The sequence below is a fragment of the Mytilus edulis genome, chromosome 7 (genome assembly GCF_963676685.1).
Source record: "Mytilus edulis chromosome 7, xbMytEdul2.2, whole genome shotgun sequence".
In the NCBI taxonomy this organism is placed as follows: domain Eukaryota; kingdom Metazoa; phylum Mollusca; class Bivalvia; order Mytilida; family Mytilidae; genus Mytilus; species Mytilus edulis.
This window is the reverse complement of record NC_092350.1, coordinates 43,952,561-43,975,388: the sequence shown is the minus strand read 5'-3', so window position 1 is coordinate 43,975,388 and position 22,828 is coordinate 43,952,561.

The window sequence follows — 22,828 nt, the reverse complement described above, 5'->3', positions numbered from 1 at the left end:
TGTTTCCATCCTTACAGGATCTTACAACAGTAACTTTGTGGTTTTTTCTCTTTGAACTTTTAAAATAACTATCAATATTATTACAACTTGCGACACTGAACTAATCAAATATCATATTAAATAAACATGACCTATTTATGAAGTGGTCATGAAAAGGAAACAAAGCTTTTCTGAACATTGATTTAGCACATGTCTCGAGAACATATAAGAGTAACTGCTTGGATAGTTAATGAGAACTTCAGTCACAAGTAAGTATCTGCCTAAAAAAACAAATTGTCTGGAATATGGTTAGGTAATAGTACTTTTCTTACTCTGTGTTATTAAACTGGTAATGACCAGTTTGAATAATTTTCGGTTTTTGTTTATTGATTTGTATATGAATCAGACCATTTATGTTTTTAGTATGTTAATTGTTGTTGAGTACTTTTACAGGTACGGTATGAGTTTGGTCATTCTTGAAGGCTGTGCAATGACCGTTATAATAAATAAGCTTTATTTAGAGTCGGCAAGGTATACAAACATAGTCAAACATAAGCTCTAATGAGCTTTTAACCAACATATGAGACATTTTTAACAATACAACATATATAACAATACAACACATAATATAATACACATGCAATAAATTTCACAGCACAAAAATGAAGCACTAAAAGCAGGATATAAGCATAAGCTAGGTATTTGAAAAATGGGGTATGATCTATATGGTAAAGAAATTTGCATAATATATAAACTAAAAGTCTGCACAAACTGTGCACTTACAGTCATTTCCATTCCATGACTTTAAAATATTTTTGAACTGACTAAAATGAGCAATTTTTCTAAAATCATCAGGTAGATATATATTTCCATTAAACAGCAGCTGTGTATTTAAAAGAGTTCTTACCATAGGTTGATGTTCGGACCCTAGGTATATCTACAATATTAGAATATCAAAAATTATATTTACAAATTTTCAATACAACTAAATCATGTAAGCATGATGGTGACAATTTATATAAAATTTTAAAACATTCAATAGCCATGTTACGCATACGTCTTATTTTCAGTGATGGAACCTTTGCTCGTAAAAGTAGTTCATCATATGAACTAACATAGTCTTCATATATAAATCGTAAAGCCCTTTCCTGATTTTTTTTCCAATTTGGTGGTGTTATTTTTTTTTCAGTTGCTTACATCCACTTTATCTGTCGCAGTTTCATTCAATCAAACCGTATTATTTTGAAAGTTACTGCAGTTGGCTAGGTTTTTAAAGTTAGAAGAAACATGTCACTTGTCTGCCCTTTTAAAAAGGAATTCTTAATTTAATATATGTACGTATTTATTTATTACTTTAATTTTCTGTTGCGTCAATTTTTACATATATGTAATTTATGTCATCAATAAATGTAACGCACCCCTTTTTGCAATGACAGTGATCTGAGTTTAAAACAAAAAGAAAAGAAGCAAGTTATACCACTGTGTCAGGTTAGGGGGAGGGTTTTGATCCCGCTTACATGTTTAACCCTGCCACATTATGTATGTACATGTATGTGCCTGTCCCAAGTCAGGAGCCTGTAATTCAGTGGTTGTCGTTTGTTTATGTGTTACATATTTGTTTTTCGTTCATGTTTTGTACATAACTAAGGCCGTTAGTTTTCTCGTTTGAATTGTTTTACATTGTCATTTCGGGGCCGTTTATAGCTGACCATGCGGTATGAAATTTGCTCATTGTTGAAGGCAGTACGGTGACCTTTAGTGGTTAATTTCTGTGTCATTTTAGTGTCTTGAGGGGAGTTGTCTCATTGGCAATCTAATCACATCTTCTTTTTATTTTATAGTCAAAGACAAAATAAAGTGAAAATGAACTAGTTCAACAAAATAAAGAGAAAAACAATAAACAATATTACGTTTTTCGTCGATCCCTTCCTGAAGGTAAAACTTAACTCGGAAACCAATTAAATTTGCTAAACAGCAAAGATTCAAACAGGAAAATAAATGTTTTAATGAGTACAGTGCACTTGTAGCTTGTACTTAAATGATGCATTTTGCTAAATATAATCCTAGAACAAATATTTTCATTTAAACTGGAAAGCAATCTAAAAATTTAGTTAGTTTTAGATTGAGAAAGAACAAAATGCTTCCTTGTTTCAACAGTTGATTGCCTTTAACAAGATTAAATCTGATGATTAACGAGCTGTCATATCAGAGATGGGCTGGATTATCATTGCTATTGCTATGCAGATCATGGCTGACCTGAATATTAAGCTTTTAATTTGGTTTCTCAATAATATGTATTCATTATAACTATATGAAATATTTGAATTGATTTGTAACACTTAATGAATTTCGAAATTGAGTAGTAAAACAATGACCTTGTATTTTTTTTCCCGTCGCAAAATAACTTTGATTACAAATTTTAACATTTACAAAGTCTTTAAATTTCTATACCACTGGACATGCGAGTTATGTTATTTTTTGCACACTAAAATTGCAAATATAGTAGAATTCGCGTAAAGTTGTGTTAATGTTAGGTTGTTTTATGTAATGTACCCGTTTTTTTCTGTAGTTCACCATTTCGATTTTATCATGTATATCTATTATATAGTCATTTTATAAAATTTATTGTTTGCAAAAGTATGCATTATATTTAATATAAGGATGTTCTTATGTTCAGGCATAAAACCCTAGCCGTATTGGTCACAACATGTTGGTCCTCAGTGCTCTTCAACTTTATACTTGTTTTGGCTTTCCATTTTTTTTTCATCTGAGCGTCACGGATTAGTCTTGTGTGGACGAAACTCACGTCTGGCGTATTAAATTTTAAACCTGGTACCTTTTATTAGCTATTTTTCGTATGTTTCTCTGTCCTATATGTTCTCCCATTTATTTGTATTGTAGTCCTGTCATGTAATGTTGTCATTTTAATGCCATAAAAGCGGGAGGTTTTGCATACCACAAAACCAGGTTCAACCTACCATTTTTTTCTTAATATGTCCTGTACCAAGTCAGGAAAATGGCCATTGTTATATTGTAGTTCGTATCTGTGTGTGTTTTATTTTAATGTTGTGTTTCTGTCGTGTCGTAGTTCTCCTCTTATATTTGACGAGTTTCCCTCAGTTTTAGTTTCTAACCAAAATTTGTTCTTTTTTCAATCGATTTATGAATTTCGAACAGCGGAATACTACTATTGCCTTTATTTCATATATTTACATTTCATTTTCTGGTGGTGATACTGTAAAATTGTAAATAATATTTTTGACTGAGATGACTATATGATTATACCCTTACAGTTTTCAATCATGAGAAAAACACATACCATATAGACGGCTATTTAAACATAGATATGGAAACTATTAAAAAAATCAATAAGAAAAATAACGGCCTAACTTGTAAAAAAAGAATTTACTGAAAAAAAATAAATTATGACATAATTCAACTAACGACAACCATTGACAACCATTGGTACAGGAACTTACAGAATGTGGTGGGGCCGAACATGTTTGTTTGCGCCCAATCTTCCTCAACCGACGACAGTGGTGTTATAGCACAGCAAAGGAACAAATAATAAAAATCCGTCGAAGATGACTTATCTCATCAGATCTATACAAAGCAGAAATACTTGTAACATAAACACAGAAAGGACGTGGCAACGGTATTTAAGCACCCATAACAACAAAAAACACAAAAGCTCTGAAAGTACTCGCAGTTACTTACAGCTGTTCAAAGCCAATAACATCTTATATAACAATTATGTATTCAAGACTAAAATATCAATCTGTGCAATGAATTTAGTGTAAAGACGTTATCGAAATCAGAGAAAACATGACCCTTGTCTAATGCGAAAAGTATCGACAGATTGTAGTACCGTGAAAGTGTATATTAAAACAATGTTCCTCAACCGAGGACAGTGGTGTTATAGCACAACAAAGGAACAAATAATAAAAATCCGTCGAAGATGACTTATCTCATCAGATCTATACAAAGCAGAAATACGTGTAACATAAACACAGAAAGGACGTGGCAATGGTATTTAAGCACCCATAACAACAAAAAACACAAAAGATCTGAAAGTACTCGCAGGTACTAACGGCTGTTCAAAGCCAATTTTGAGTGTAAAGACGTCATCAAAATCAGAGAAAACATGACCCTTGTCCAATGCCAAAAGTATCGACAGATTGTAGTACCGTTAAAGTGTATATGTAAACAATATCCAAAGATCTAATTACATACAGTTTATTATAGAATAAACATTGAAAAATAGACAGTATTATATCGGGATTAGCCATTTTTAAGATTTAACTGTAAAATCTTTTACAACTTTTACATTACCCACATTAGTGGGAGATATTATGGAAATAATTGTGCAAATTGTGATACAAGCATAAAATTTGGTATCAAGGTTAACCTAACGATAATTAAAAAAAATCAGCTGCTGGAAAAAAAATCCATTTTTTCAAGATGGCCACCGCTCATTTTGCAAATGGCGTCATATCCAATAGGCTACATTTCGTAACTTCTTTTAAAGCTGTATTATAGGTACATTCAAAATCAAGTTTTGATAAAACGTAAATTACAGTTCCAAAAGTACGATAAAACAATACATAAATGACAAAAAAGTGACTTCCGGTTCCATAATAGCGGGAAAAGCGTTAAAAATGGCTATAATTCGTAAATCATTTGAAAGCTGTGTTTTAGGTATAATTCAAAGTAAGTTTTAATAAAACGTAAATTACAGTTCCTGAAGTATGATAACACCATTTACAATTCAGAAAATTTACTTATGAACGCCACACAACCATTATTTAATACTTTATATATTACTATATAATATATACCCTTAATGACCCCCTTAACATATTAAACCATTCCAACTCGCCTCACTGGCCAATTGACCCACACTTATTCGCCACTTTCTAAATAAAAAATTGCCCCACTCTTGTTTAAAAACTCGCCCCACTTATGAAAAAGGGTAAAATCCCATTGACAACCAATCTTAAAATTCACCTTATTCATGGAAAGGGTTAAAATATAACTGAATCAAGGTCTGCCTACTTGCTCCCACTTATAAAAATATCTTGCTTCCTTTAAATATTTTTAATTACTAAGGGTTTGTCTGCAGTTGTCCTGGTCTAGGGGTATGTGTCGTGGGTTGGTATGCTTAAGGTCTTGAGTTCGAGTCTCAGCATAGACAGTGGATTTTTCTACATAAATTTTAAAAGTGTGTCTTTTCTCAATAAATAATGGTAGAACAAAGGAGCTGGCATGTGATTTCTATTGCGAGCATTGGTACAATGTACCTAGAAGCAAAATAGCCTTATCCTATATTAGGTACCTTTGGGGACACAGCCAAAAACGGTATATTTAGAAAATATTCTTCATAAGAGAACAACAAAATGAAATCTAAAAACACAGACTTAGAATTTAATAGGATATGACAATAAAGATTCTATGTGTGCTACATCGATAGAGAAATCTTAAATATGCTCACCATACGTACTCTTTATCCTTCAACTTAAAGTGGTTTTTTTTCTTTTTTTTATTGCGAGAATAGGAACCGCGAATAAACATATCATATATCGGGTAAGTTTTGAGACACATATTCAAACTGTGTATTCAGTAGATATTAAATACTATCTATTTACATGAGTTAAATGAATAAATAGAAAAAGATAGAAGCAGACTAAGAATTCAATAGGAATTCAACAGTATAGATTCTATGTGTGCTACATTGATAAAGAAATCTTCAATATGCTCGCAATAATTATTCCTAAACCTTGAACTTAAAGTGTTGTTTACGTTTTTATTACAATCATAGGTACCGAGAACAACATATCTTAATCCTGTATTGCGTCGGTCTGGGGACATAGATTATAATTGTGCATTAAAATAATATAGGATTATGCAATAATGCAATGAATTATCAATACGTTGTGACGTAACATCCTGTGACAAATGAAATGAACACATAAGTTGATGATATGTATGAGGATTAACAGAACTGAGAATAATAAGCAAAAAATATAAAGAATAGAGAAAAATGGAATAAAAAAATAATCAATAGAGAAAAATGGATCAAAAAAATAAATAATAGAGAATAAATAACAGGGTGCTTACATATATAGACCCACATCTAGATTCTCATAATTGACCAACATGTTTCCATCCTTACAGGATCTTACAACAGTAACTTTGTGGTTTTTTCTCTTTGAACTTTTAAAATAACTATCAATATTATGACAACTTGCGACACTGAACTAATCAAATATCATGTTAAATAAACATGACCTATTTATGAAGTGGTCATGAAAAGGAAACAAAGCTTTTCTGAACATTGATTTAGCACATGTCTCGAGAACATATAAGAGTAACTGCTTGGATAGTTAATGAGAACTTCAGTCACAAGTAAGTATCTGCCTAAAAAAACAAATTGTCTGGAATATGGTTAGGTAAAGTACTTTTCTTACTCTGTGTTAATAAACTGGTAATGACCAGTTTGAATAATTTTCGGTTTTTGTTTATTGATTTGTATATGAATCAGACCATTAATGTTTTTAGTATGTTAATTGTTGTTGAGTACTTTAACAGGTACGGTATGAGTTTGGTCATTCTTGAAGGCTGTGCAATGACCGTTATAATAAATAAGCTTTATTTAGAGTCGGCAAGGTATACAAACATAGTCAAACATAAGCTCTAATGAGCTTTTAACCAACATATGAGACATTTTTAACAATACAACATATATAACAATACAACACATAATATAATACACATGCAATAAATTTCACAGCACAAAAATGAAGCACTAAAAGCAGGATATAAGCATAAGCTAGGTATTAAAGCTAAAAGCATATAAGTATAAATTAGGCTTAAAAGCTGGCAAAATGCATAGCATAAAAATTTGAAAAATGGGGTATGATCTATATGGTAAAGAAATTTGCATAATATATAAACTAAAAGTCTGCACAAACTGTGCACTTACAGTCATTTCCATTCCATGACTTTAAAATATTTTTGAACTGACTAAAATTAGCAATTTTTCTAAAATCATCAGGTAGATATATATTTCCATTAAACAGCAGCTGTGTATTTAAAAGAGTTCTTACCATAGGTTGATGTTCGGACCCTAGGTATATCTACAATATTAGAATATCAAAAATTATATTTACAATCTTTCAATACAACTAAATCATGTCAGCATGGTGGTGACAATTTATATAAAATTTTAAAACATTCAATAGCCATGTTACGCATACGTCTTATTTTCAGTGATGGAACCTTTACTCGTAAAAGTAGTTCATCATATGAACTAACATAGTCTTCATATATAAATCGCAAGCCCTTTCCTGATTTTTTTTTCAATTTGGTGGTGTTATTTTTTTTTCAGTTGCTTACATCCACTTTATCCGTCGCAGTTTCATTCAATCAAACTGTATTATTTTGAAAGTTACTGCAGTTGGCTAGGTTTTTAAAGTTAGAAGAAACATGTCACTTGTCAATAAATGTAACGCACCCCTTTTTGCAATGACAGTGATCTGAGTTTAAAACAAAAAGAAAAGAAGCAAGTTATACCACTGTGTCAGGTTAGGGGGAGGGTTTGGATCCCGCTTACATGTTTAACCCCGCCACATTATGTATGTACATGTATATGCCTGTCCCAAGTCAGGAGCCTGTAATTCAGTGGTTGTCGTTTGTTTATGTGTTACATATTTGTTTTTCGTTCATGTTTTGTACATAACTAAGGCCGTTAGTTTTCTCGTTTGAATTGTTTTACATTGTCATTTCGGGGCCGTTTATAGCTGACCATGCGGTATGAGATTTGCTCATTGTTGAAGGCAGTACGGTGACCTTTAGTGGTTAATTTCTGTGTCATTTTAATGTCTTGAGGGGAGTTGTCTCATTGGCAATCTAATCACATCTTCTTTTTATTTTATAGTCAAAGACAAAATAAAGTGAAAATGAACTAGTTCAACAAAATAAAGAGAAAAACAATAAACAATATTACGTTTTTCGTCGATCCCTTCCTCAAGGTAAAACTTAACTCGGAAACCAATTAAATTTGCTAAACAGCAAAGATTCAAACAGGAAAATAAATTTTTTAATGAGTACAGTGCACTTGTAGCTTGTACTTAAATGATGCATTTTGCTAAATATAATCCTAGAACAAATATTTTCATTTAAACTGGAAAGCAATCTAAAAATTTAGTTTGTTTTAGATTGAGAAAGATCAAAATGCTTCCTTGTTTCAACAGTTGATTGCCTTTAACAAGATTAAATCTGATGATTAACGAGCTGTCATATCAGAGATGGGCTGCATTATCATTGCTATTGCTATGCAGATCATGGCTGACCTGAATATTAAGCTTTTAATTTGGTTTCTCAATAATTTGTATTCATTATAACTATATGAAATATTTGAATTGATTTGTAACACTTAATGAATTTCGAAATTGAGTAGTAAAACAATGACCTTGTATTTTTTTTTCCGTCGTAAAATAACTCTGATTACAAATTGAAACATTTACAAAGTCTTTAAATTCCTATACCACTGGAAATGCGAGTTATGTTATTTTTTGCACACTAAAATTGCAAATATAGTAGAATTCGCTTAAACTTGTGTTAATTTTAGGTTGTTTTATGTAATGTACCCTTTTTTTCTGTAGTTCACGATTTCGATTTTATCATGTATATCTATTATATACTCATTTTATAAAATTTACTGTTTGCAAAAGTATGCATAACATTTAACATAAGGATGTTCTTATGTTCAGGCAGAAAACCCTAGCCGTATTGGTCACAACATGTTGGTCCTCAGTACTCTTCAACTTTGTACTTGTTTTGGCTTTCCATTTTTTTTTCATCTGAGCGTCACTGATTAGTCTTGTGTGGACGAAACGCACGTCTGGCGTATTAAATTTTCAATCTGGTACCTTTTGTTAGCTATTTTTCTTGTGTTTCTCTGTTCAATATGTTCTCCCATTTATTTGTATTGTAGTCCTGTCTTGTAATGTTGTCATTTTAATGTTATATTTAACATTGCCATAAAAGCGGGAGGTTTTGCATACCACAAAACCAGGTTCAACCTACCATTTTTTTCTTAATATGTCCTGTACCAAGTCAGGAAAATGGCCATTGTTATATTATAGTTCGTATCTGTGTGTGTTTTATTTTAATGTTGTGTTTCTGTCGTGTCGTAATTCTCCTCTTATATTTGATGAGTTTTCATCAGTTTTAGTTTCTAACCCAGATTTGTTCTTTTCTCAATCGATTTATGAATTTCGAACAGCGGAATACTACTGTTGCCTTTATTTAATATATTTACATTTCATTTTCTGGTGATGATACTGTAAAATTGTAAATAATATATTTGACTGAGATGACCATATGATTATACCCTTACAGACTTCAATCATGAGAAAAACACATACCATAAAGACGGCTATTTAAACATAGATATTGAAACTATTTAAAAAAATCAATAAGAAAAATAGCGCCCTAACTTATAAAAAAATAATTTACTTAAAAAAAAAATAATTATGACAGAATTGAACTAACGACAACCATCGACAACCATTGGTACAGGAACTTACAGAATGTGGTGGGGTGAACATGTTTGTTAGCGCCCAGTGTTCCTCAACCGAGGACAGTGGTGTTATATCACAACAAAGGAACAAATAATAAAAATCCGTCGAAGATGACTTATCAGTTACTTACAGCTGTTCAAAGCCAATAACATCTTATATAACAATTACGTGTTCAAGACTAAAATATCAATCTGTGCAATGAATTTAGTGTAAAGACGTCATCAAAATCAGAGAAAACATGACACTGGTCCAATGCCAAAAGTATCGACAGATTGTAGTACCGTGAAAGTGTATATTAAAACAATATCCAAAGATCTAATTACATACAGTTTATTATTGAATAAACGTTGAAAAATAGACAGTATTATATTGGGATTAGCCATTTTTAAGATTTAACTGTTTAACAACTTTTACATTACCCACATTAGTAGGAGATGTTATGGAAATAATTGTGCAAATCGTGATACAAGCATGAAATTTGGTATCAAGGTTGACTTAACGATAAGTAAAAAAAATCAGCTGCTGACACATGGCGTCATATCCAATAGGCTACATTTCGTAACTCCTTTTAAAGCTGTATTATAGGTACATTCAAAATCAAGTTTTGATAAAAGGTAAATTACAGTTCCAAAACTACGATAAAACAATACAAAATTGACAAAAAGGTGACTTCCGGTTCCATAATAGCGGGATAAAACGTTAAAAATGGCTACAATTCGTAAATCATTTGAAAGCTGTGTTTTAGGTATAATCCAAAGTAAGTTTTGATAAAACGTAAATTACAGTTCCTGAAGTATGATAAAACCATTTACAATTCAGAAAATTTACTGTAGAACGCCACACAACCATTATTATTTACTTTATATATTACTATATAATATATACCCTTTATAACCCCCTAACATATGAAACCATGCCAACTCGCCTCACTGGCCAATCGGCCCACACTTATTCGCCACTTTCTAAATAAAAAATTGCCCCACTCTTGTTTACAAACTCGCCCCACTTATTAAAAAGGGTAAAATCCCATTGACAACCAATCTTAAAATTCACCTTATTCATTGAAAGGATTAAAATACCACTGACTGAAGGTCTGCCTACTTGCCCCCACTTATGAAAAATCTTGCTTCCTTTAAATATGTTTAATTACTAAGGGTTGTTCTGCAGTTGTCCGGCTCTAGGGGTATGTGTCGTGGGTTGGTATACTTAAGGTCTTGAGTTCGAGTCTCAGCATAGACAGTGGATTTTTTTACATAAATTTTAAGTGTGTCTTTTCTCAATAAATAATTCTAAGTTCTATTGTAGATTAGGTATTCCCGCCAAAATGTTACAGAACAAAGAAAAGCATGTAATTTCTATTGCGAGCATTGGTACAATGTACCTAGAAGCAACATAGCCTTATTCTATATTGGGTACCTAAAACTAAGACTAAAACGGTATATTTAGAAAATATGCTTCAAAATAACTATCAATTTACGAGAACAACAAAATGTAATCTAAAAACGCAGACTTAGAATTTAATAGGATATGACAATAAAGATTCTATGTGTGCTACATCGATAGAGAAATCTTAAATATGCTCACCATACGTACTCTTTATCCTTCAACTTAAAGTGTTTTTTTTCTTTTTTTTATTGCGAGCATAGGAACCCCGAATAAACATATATTGGGTAAGTTTTGGGACACAGATTCAAACGGTGTATTCAATAGATATTTAATACTATCTATTTACATGATTTACGAGAATAAATAGAAAAAGATAGAAGCAGACTAAGAATTTAATAGGATATCACAGTATAGATTCTGTGTGTGCTACATTGATAAAGAAATCTTCAATATGCTCGCAATAAGTATTCCTAAAGCTTGAACTTAAAGTGTTGTTTACGTTTTTATTGCAATCATAGGTACCGAGAACAACAAATCTTAATCCTATATTGCGAAGGTTTGGGGACATAGATTAAAATTGTGAATTAAAAAAATATAGGATTATGCAATAATGCAATGAATTATCGATACGTTGTGACGTAACATCCTGTGACAAATGAAATAAACACATAAGTTGATGATATGTATGAGGATTAAAAGAACTGAGAATAATAGCAAAAAATATAAAGAATAGAGAAAAATGGACTAAAAAAATAATTAATAGAGAAAAATGGACCCAAAAAATAAATAATAGAGAATAAATAACAGGGTGCTTACATATATAGATTTTCATAATTGACCAACATGTTTCCATCCTTACAGAATCTTACAGTAGTAAACTTGTGGTATTTTCTCTTTGAACTTTTAAAATGACTATCAATATTATGACAACTTGCGACACTGAACTAATCAAATATCATGTTAAATAAACATGACCTATTTATAAAGTGGTCATGAAAAGGAAAAAAAGATTTCTGAACATTGATTTAACACATGTGTCGAGAACATATAAGAGTAACTGCTTGGATAGTTAATGAGAACTTCAGTCACAAGTAAGTATCTGCTAAAAAAACAAATTGTCTGGAATATGGTTAGGTAATAGTACTTTTCTTACTCTGTGTTATTGAATTGGTAATGACCAGTTTGATTAATTTTCGGTTTTTGTTTATTGATTTGTATATGAATCAGACCATTTGTGTTTTTAGTATGTTAATTTTTGTTGAGTACTTTTACAGGTACGGTATGCGTTTGGTCATTCTTGAAGGCTGTACAATGACCTTTATTATAAATAAGCTTTATTTAGAGTCGGCAAGGTATACAAACATAGTCAAACATAAGCTCTAATGAGCTTTTAACCGACATATGAGACATTTTTAACGATACAACATTTATAACAATACAACACATAATATAATACACATGCAATAAATTTCACAGCACAAAAATGAAGCACTAAAAGCAGGATATAAGCATAAGCTAGGTATTAAAGCTAAAAGCATATAAGTGTAAACTAGGCATAAAAGCTGACAAAATGCATAGCATAAAAATTTGAAAAATTGGGTATGATCTAGATGGTAAATAAATTTACATAATATGTAAACTAAAAGTCTGCACAAACTGTGCACTTACAGTCATTTCCATTCCATGACTTTAAAATATTTTTGAACTGACTAAAATTAGCAATTTTTCTAAAATCATCAGGTAGATCATTCCATAAAACAGCAGCTGTGTAGTTAAAAGAGTTTTTACCATAGGTTGATGTTCGGACCCTAGGTATATCTACAATATTAGAATATCAAAAATTATCTTTACAATCTTTCAATACAACTAAATCATGTAAGCATGGTGGTGACAATTTATATAAAATTTTAAAACACTCAATAGCCATGTTACGCATACGTCTTATGTTCAGTGATGGAACCTTTGCTCGTAAAAGTAGTTCATCATATGAACTAACATAGTCTTCATATATAAATTGTAAAGCCCTTTCCTGATTTTTTTCCAATTTGGTGGTGTTATTTTTTTTCAGTTGCTTACATCCACTTTATCCGTCGCAGTTTCATTCAATCAAACCGTATTATTTTGAAAGTTAGTGGAGTTGGCTAGGTTTTTAAAGTTAGAAGAAACATGTCACTTGTCTGCCCTTTTAAAAAGGAATTCTTAATTTAATATATGTACGTATTTATTTATTACTTTAATTTTTCTGTTGCGTCAATTTTTACATACTGTGGATTCGTTATTATTCGTTGGATACCAATTTTCGTGGATTTCGTGGGTACCGGGAAACCACGAATTTAAATATTCAACGACTTGCAAATTTTCTAAAGAAATATATGCATACTTTGTCAAAACCACGAAATTAAATACCCACGAACATGCAAGTTTTCCTCAAACCACGAAAATTGGTACCCACGAAAATAAATGAATCCACAGTATATGTAATTTATGTCATCAATAAATGTAACGCACCCCTTTTTGCAATGACAGTAATCTGAGTTTTAAACAAAAAGAAAAGAAGCAAGTTATACCACTGTGTCAGGTAAGGGGGAGGGTTTGGATCCCGCTTACATGTTTAACCCCGCCACATTATGTATATACATGTATGTGCCTGTCCCAAGTCAGGAGCCTGTAATTTAGTGGTTGTCGTTTGTTTATGTGTTACATATTTGTTTTTCGTTCATGTTTTGTACATAACTAAGGCCGTTAGTTTTCTCGTTTGAATTGTTTTACATTGTCATTTCGGGGCCGTTTATAGCTGACCATGCGGTATGAGCTTTGCTCATTGTTGAAGGCAGTACGGTGACCTTTAGTTGTTAATTTCTGTGTCATTTTAGTGTCTTAGGGGGAGTTGTCTCATTGGCAATCTAATCACATCTTCTTTTTATTTTATAGTCAAAGACAAAATAAAGTGAAAATGAACTAGTTCAACAAAATAAAGAGAAAAAACAATAAACAATATTGCGTTTTTCGTCGATCCCTTCCTGAAGGTAAAACTTAACTTGGAAACCAATTAAATTTGCTAAACAGCAAAGATTCAAACTGGAAAATAATTTTTTTAATGAGTAAAGTGCGCTTGTACTTAAATGATGCATTTTGCTAAATATAATCCTAGAACAAATATTTTCATTTAAACTGGAAAGCAATCTAAAAATTTAGTTAGTTTTAGATTGAGAAAGAACAAAATGCTTCCTTGTCTCAACAGTTGATTGCCTTTAACAAGATTAAATCTGATGATTAACGAGCTGTCATATCAGAGATGGGCTGGATTATCATTGCTATTGCTATGCAGATCATGGCTGACCTGAATATTAAGCTTTTAATTTGGTTTCTCAATAATTTGTATTCATTATAACTATATGAAATATTTGAATTGATTTGTAACACTTAATGAATTTCGAAATTGAGTAGTAAAACAATGACCTTGTATTTTTTTTCCGTCGCAGAATAACTCTGATTACAAATTGAAACATTTACAAAGTCTTTAAATTTCCATACCACTGGAAATACGAGTTATGTTATTTTTTGCGCACTAAAATTGCAAATATAGTAGAATTCGCTTAAACTTGTGTTAATTTTAGGTTGTTTTATGTAATGTACCCTTTTTTTCTGTAGTTCACGATTTCGATTTTATCATGTATATCTATTATATACTCATTTTATAAAATTTACTGTTTGCAAAAGTATGCATTACATTTAACATAAGGATGTTCTTATGTTCAGGCAGAAAACCCTAGCCGTATTGGTCACAACATGTTGGTCCTCAGTACACTTTAACTTTGTACTTGTTTTGGCTTTCCATTTTTTTTTCATCTGAGCGTCACTGATTAGTCTTGTGTGGACGAAACGCACGTCTGGCGTATTAAATTTTAAACCTGGTACCTTTTGTTAGCTGTTTTTCTTGTGTTTCTCTGTCCAATATGTTCTCCCATTTATTTGTATTGTAGTCCTGTCTTGTAATGTTGTCATTTTAATGTTATATTTAACATTGCCATAAAAGCGGGAGGTTTTGCATACCACAAAACCAGGTTCAACCTACCATTTTTTTCTTAATGTGTCCTGTACCAAGTCAGGAAAATGGCCATTGTTATATTATAGTCCGTATCTGTGTGTGTTTTATTTTAATGTTGTGTTTCTGTCGTGTCGTAGTTCTCCTCTTATATTTGATGAGTTTTCATCAGTTTTAGTTTCTAACCCAGATTTGTTCTTTTCTCAATCGATTTATGAATTTCGAACAGCGGAATACTACTGTTGCCTTTATTTAATATATTTACATTTCATTTTCTGGTGGTGATACTGTAAAATTGTAAATAATATATTTGACTGAGATGACTATATGATTATACACTTACAGACTTCAATCATGAGAAAAACACATACCATAAAGACGGCTATTTGAACATAGATATTGAAACTATTTAAAAAAATCAATAAGAAAAATAGCGCCCTAACTTATAAAAAAATAATTTACTTAAAAAAAATTAATTATGACAGAATTGAACTAACGACAACCATTGACAACCATTGGTACAGGAACTTACAGAATGTGGTGGGGTGAACATGTTTGTTAGCGCCCAGTGTTCCTCAACCGAGGACAGTGGTGTTATATCACAACAAAGGAACAAATAATAAAAATCCGTCGAAGATGACTTATCAGTTACTTACAGCTGTTCAAAGCCAATAACATCTTATATAACAATTATGTGTTCAAGACTAAAAGATCAATCTGTGCAATGAATTTAGTGTAAAGACGCCATCAAAATCAGAGAAAACATGACACTGGTTCAATGCCAAAAGTATCGACAGATTTTAGTACCGTGAAAGTGTATATTAAAACAATATCCAAAGATCTAATTACATACAGTTTATTATTGAATAAACATTGAAAAATAGACAGTATTATATCGGGATTAGCCATTTTTAAGATTTAACTGTAAAATCTTTTACAACTTTTACATTACCCACATTAGTGGGAGATGTTATGGAAATAATTGTGCAAATCGTGATACAAGCATGAAATTTGGTATCAAGGTTGACTTAACGACAAGTAAAAAAAAATCAGCTGCTGACACATGGCGTCATATCCAATAGGCTACATTTCGTAACTCCTTTTAAAGCTGTATTATAGGTACATTCAAAATCAAGTTTTGATAAAACGTAAATTACAGTTCCAAAACTACAATAAAACAATACATAAATGACAAAAAGGTGACTTCCGGTTCCATAATAGCGGGATAAAACGTTAAAAATGGCTACAATTCGTAAATCATTTGAAAGCTGTGTTTTAGGTATAATCCAAAGTAAGTTTTGATAAAACGTAAATTACAGTTCCTGAAGTATGATAAAACCATTTACAATTCAGCAAATTTACTGTAGAACGCCACACAACCATTATTATTTACTTTATATATTACTATATAATGTATACCCTTTATGACCCCCTAACATATGAAACCATGCCAACTCGCCTCACTGGCCAATCGGCCCACACTTATTCGCCACTTTCTAAATAAAAAATTGCCCCACTCTTGTTTACAAACTCGCCCCACTTATTAAAAAGGGTAAAATCCCATTGACAACCAATCTTAAAATTCACCTTATTCATTGAAAGGATTAAAATATCACTGAATGAAGGTCTGCCTACTTGCCCCCACTTATGAAAAATCTTGCTTCCTTTAAATATGTTTAATTACTAAGGGTTGTTCTGCAGTTGTCCTGGTCTAGGGGTATGTGTCGTGGGTTGGTATACTTAAGGTCTTGAGTTCGAGTCTCAGCATAGACAGTGGATTGTTTTACATAATTTTTAAGTGTGTCTTTTCTCAATAAATAATTCTAAGTTCTATTGTAGATTAGGTATTCCCGCCAAAATGTTACAGAACAAAGAAAAGCATGTAATTTCTATTGCGAGCATTGGTACAATGTACCTAGAAGCAACATAGCCTTATCCTATATTGGGTACCTTTGGGGACACAGACTAAAACGGTATATTTAGAAAATATGCTTCAAAATAACTATCAATTTACGAGAACAAGAAAATGAAATCTAAAAACGCAGACTTAGAATTTAATAGGATATGACAATAAAGATTCTATGTGTGCTACATCGATAGAGAAATCATAAATATGCTCACCATACGTACTCTTTATCCTTCAACTTAAAGTGTTTTTTTTCTTTTTTTTATTGCGAGCATAGGAACCCCGAATAAACATATCAGATATTGGGTAAGGTTTGGGACACAGATTCAAACGGTGTATTCAGCTGCTGGCACATGGCGTCATATCCAATAGGCTACATTTCGTAACTCCTTTTAAAGCTGTATTATAGGTACATTCAAAATCAAGTTTTGATAAAACGTAAATTACAGTTCCAAAACTACGATAAAACAATACATAAATGATAAAAAGGTGACTTCCGGTTCCATAATAGCGGGATAAAACGTTAAAAATGGCTACAATTCGTAAATCATTTGAAAGCTGTGTTTTAGGTATAATCCAAAGTAAGTTTTGATAAAACGTAAATTACAGTTCCTGAAGTATGATAAAACCATTTACAATTCAGAAAATTTACTGTAGAACGCCACACAACCATTATTATATACTTTATATATTACTATATAATATATACCCTTTATGACCCCCTAACATATGAAACCATTCCAACTCGCCTCACTGGCCAATCGGCCCACACTTATTCGCCACTTTCTAAATAAAAAATTGCCCCACTCTTGTTTACAAACTCGCCCCACTTATGAAAAAGGGTAAAATCCCATTGACAACCAATCTTAAAATTCACCTTATTCATTGAAAGGGTTAATATACCACTGAATGAAGGTATGCTTACTTGCCCTCACTTATGAAAATATCTTGCTTCCTTTAAATATGTTTAATTACTAAGGGTTGGTCTGCAGTTGTCCTGGTCTAGGGGTATGTGTCGTGGGTTGGTATACTTAAGGTCTTGAGTTCGAGTCTCAGCATAGACAGTGGATTTTTCTTCATAAATTTTAAAAGTGTGTCTTTTCTTAATAAATAATTCTAAGTTCTATTGTAGATTAGGTATTCCCGCCAAAATGTTACAGAACAAAGAAAAGCATCTAATTTCTATTGCGAGCATTTGTACAATGTACCTAGAAGCAACATAGCCTTATCCTATATTGGGTACCTTTGGGGACACAGACTAAAACGGTATATTTAGAAAATATGCTTCAAAATAACTATCAATTTACGAGAACAACAAAATGAAATCTAAAAACGCAGACTTAGAATTTAATAGGATATGACAATAAAGATTCTATGTGTGCTACATCGATAGAGAAATCTTAAATATGCTCACCATACGTACTCTTTATCCTTCAACTTAAAGTGTTTTTTTATTGCGAGCATAGGAACCGCGAATACACATATCATATATTGGGTAAGTTTTGGGACACAGATTCAAACGGTGTATTCAATAGATATTTAATACTATCTATTCACATGATTTACGAGAATAAATACAAAAAGATAGAAGCAGACTAAGAATTTGATAGGATATAACAGTATAGATTCTGTGTGTGCTACATTGATAAAGAAATCTTCAATATGCTCGCAATAAGTATTCCTAAAGCTTGAACTTAAAGTGTTGTTTACGTTTTTATTGCAATCATAGGTACCGAGAACAACATATCTTAATCCCATATTGCGAAGGTTTGGGGACATAGATTAAAATTGTGAATTAAAAAAATATAGGATTATGCAATAATGCAATGAATTATCGATACGTTGTGACGTAACATCCTGTGACAAATGAAATAAACACATAAGTTGATGATATGTATGAGGATTAAAAGAACTGAGAATAATAGCAAAAAATATAAAGAATAGAGAAAAATGGACTAAAAAAAATGAATAGAGAAAAATGGACCCAAAAAATAAATAATAGAGAATAAATAACAGGGTGCTTACATATATAGATTCTCATAATTGACCAACATGTTTCCATCCTTACAGAATCTTACAGTAGTAAACTTGTGGTATTTTCTCTTTGAACTTTTAAAATGACTATCAATATTATGACAACTTGCGACACTGAACTAATCAAATATCATGTTAAATAAACATGACCTATTTATAAAGTGGTCATGAAAAGGAAACAAAGCTTTTCTGAACATTGATTTAACACATGTCTCGAGAACATATAAGAGTAACTGCTTGGATAGTTAATGAGAACTTCAGTCACAAGTAAGTATCTGCCTAAAAAAACAAATTGTCTGGAATATGGTTAGGTAATAGTACTTTTCTTACTCTGTGTTATTAAACTGGTAATGACCAGTTTGATTAATTTTCGGTTTTTGTTTATTGATTTGTGTATGAACATGATGAATCAGACCATTTGTGTTTTTAGTATGTTATTTTTTTGGAGTACATTTACAGGTACGGTATGAGTTTGGTATTTCTTGAAGGCTGTACAGTGACCTTTATAATAAATAAGCTCTTATTTAGAGTCGGCAAGGTATACAAACATAGTCAAACATAAGCTCTAATGAGCTTTTAACCGACATATGAGACATTTTTAACAATACAACATTTATAACAATACAACACATAATATAATACACATGCAATAAATTTGACAGCACAAAAATGAAGCACTAAAGACAGGATATAAGCATAAACTAGGTATTAAAGCTAAAAGCATTTAAGTGTAAACTAGGCATAAAAGCTGGCAAAATGCATAGCATAAAAATTTGAAATGGGGTATGATCTAGATGGTAAAGAAATTTGCATAATATATAAACTAAAAGTCTGCACAAACTGTGCACTTACAGTCATTTCCATTCCATGACTTTAAAATATTTTTGAACTGACTAAAATTAGCAATTTTTCTAAAATCATCAGGTAGGCAATTCCATAAAACAGCAGCTGTGTATTTAAAAGAGTTCTTACTATAGGTTGATGTTCGGACCCTAGGTATATCTACAATATTAGAATATCAAAAATTATATTTACAATCTTTCAATACAACTAAATCATGTAAGCATGGTGGTGACAATTTATATAAAATTTTAAAACACTCAATAGCCATGTTACGCATTCGTCTTATTTTCAGTGATGGAACCTTTGCTCGTAAAAGTAGTTCATCATATGAACTAACATCGTCTTCATATATAAATCGTAAAGCCCTTTCCTGATTTTTTTCCAATTTGGTGGTGTTATTTTTTTTCAGTGCTTCCATCCACTTTATCCGTCGCAGTTTCATTCAATCAAACCGTATTATTTTGAAAGTTACTGCAGTTGGCTAGGTTTTTAAAGTTAGAAGAAACATGTCACTTGTCTGCCCTTTTAAAAAGGAATTCTTAATTTAATATATGTACGTATTTATTTATCACTTTAATTTTTCTGTTGCATCAATTTTTACATATATGTAATTTATGTCATCAATAAATGTAACGCACCCCTTTTTGCAATGACAGTGATCTGAGTTTTAAACAAAAAGAAAAGAAGCAAGTTATACCACTGTGTCAGGTTAGGGGGAGAGTTTGGATCCCGCTTACATGTTTAACCCCGCCACATTATGTATGTACATGTATGTGCCTGTCCCAAGTCAGGAGCCTGTATTTCAGTGGTTGTCGTTTGTTTATGTGTTACATATTTGTTTTTCGTTCATGCTTTGTACATAACTAAGGCCGTTAGTTTTCTCGTTTGAATTGTTTTACATTGTCATTTCGGGGCCGTTTATAGCTGACGATGCGGTATGAGATTTGCTCATTGTTGAAGGCAGTACGGTGACCTTTAGTGGTTAACTTCTGTGTCATTTTAGTGTCTCGGGGGGAGTTGTCTCATTGGTAATCACATCTTCTTTTTATTTTATAGCCAAAGACAAAATAAAGTGAAAATGAACTAGTTCAACAAAATAAAGAGAAAAACAATAAACAATATTGCGTTTTTCGTCGATCCCTTCCTCAAGGTAAAAATTAACTCGGAAACCAATTAAATTTGCTAAACAGCAAAGATTCAAACCGGAAAATAATTTTTTTAATGAGTACAGTGCACTTGTAGCTTGTACTTAAATGATGCATTTTGGTAAATATAATCCTAGAACAAATATTTTCATTTAAACTGGAAAGCAATCTTAAAATTTAGTTAGTTTTAGATTGAGAAAGAACAAAATGCTTCCTTGTCTCAACAGTTGATTTCCTTTAACAAGATTAAATCTGATGATTAACGAGCTGTCATATCAGAGATGGGCTGCATTATCATTGCTATTGCTTTGCAGATCATGGCTTACCTGAATATTAAGCTTATAATTTGGTTTCTCAATAATTTGTATTCATTATAACTATATGAAATATTTGAATTGATTTGTAACACTTAATGAATTTCGAAATTGAGTAGTAAAACAATGACCTTGTATCTTTTTTTCCGTCGTAAAATAACTCTGATTACAAATTGAAACATTTACAAAGTCTTTAAATTTCTATACCACTGGAAATGCGAGTTATGTTATTTTTTGCTCACTTAAATTGCAAATATAGTAGAATTCGCTTAAATTTATGTTAATTTAAGGTTGTTTTATGTAATGTACCCGTTTTTTTCTGTAGTTAGTCACCATTTCGATTTTATCATGTATATCTATTATATAGTCATTTTATAAAATTTACTGTTTGCAAATGTATGCATTATATTTAATATTGGGATGTTCTTATGTTCAGGCAGAAAACCCTAGCCGTATTGGTCACAACATGTTGGTCCTCAGTGCTCTTCAACTTTGTACTTGTTTTGGCTTTCCATTTTTTTTTCATCTGAGCGTCACTGATTAGTCTTGTGTGGACGAAACGCAAGTCTGGCGTATTAATTTTAAACCTGGTACCTTTTGTTAGCTATTTTTCTTGTGTTTCTCTGTCCAATATGTTCTCCCATTTATTTGTATTGTAGTCCTGTCTTGTAATGTTGTCATTTTAATGTTATATTTAACATTGCCATAAAAGCGGGAGGTTTTGCATACCACAAAACCAGGTTCAACCTACCATTTTTTTCTTAATGTGTCCTGTACCAAGTCAGAAAAAATGGCCATTGTTATATTATAGTTCGTATCTGTGTGTGTTTTATTTTAATGTTGTGTTTCTGTCGTGTCGTAATTCTCCTCTTATATTTGATGAGTTTTCATCAGTTTTAGTTTCTAACCCAGATTTGTTCTTTTCTCAATCGATTGATGAATTTCGAACAGCGGAATACTACTGTTGCCTTTATTTAATATATTTACATTTCATTTTCTGGTGATGATACTGTAAAATTGTAAATAATATATTTGACTGAGATGACTATATGATTATACCCTTACAGACTTCAATCAATGAAAAACACATAAAGACGACTATTTAAACATAGATATTGAAACTATTTAAAAAAATCAATAAGAAAAATAGCGCCCTAACTTATAAAAAAATAATTTACTTAAAAAAAAAAATAATTATGACAGAATTAAACTAACGACAACCATTGACAACCATTGGTACAGGAACTTACAGAATGTGGTGGGGTGAACATGTTTGTTAGCGCCCAGTGTTCCTCAACCGAGGACAGTGGTGTTATATCACAACAAAGGAACAAATAATAAAAATCCGTCGAAGATGACTTATCAGTTACTTACAGCTGTTCAAAGCCAATAACATCTTATATAACAATTATGTGTTCAAGACTAAAATATCAATCTGTGCAATGAATTTAGTGTAAAGACGTCATCAAAATCAGAGAAAACATGACACTGGTCCAATGCCAAAAGTATCGACAGATTGTAGTACCGTGAAAGTGTATATTAAAACAATATCCAAAGATCTAATTACATACAGTTTATTATAGAATAAACAT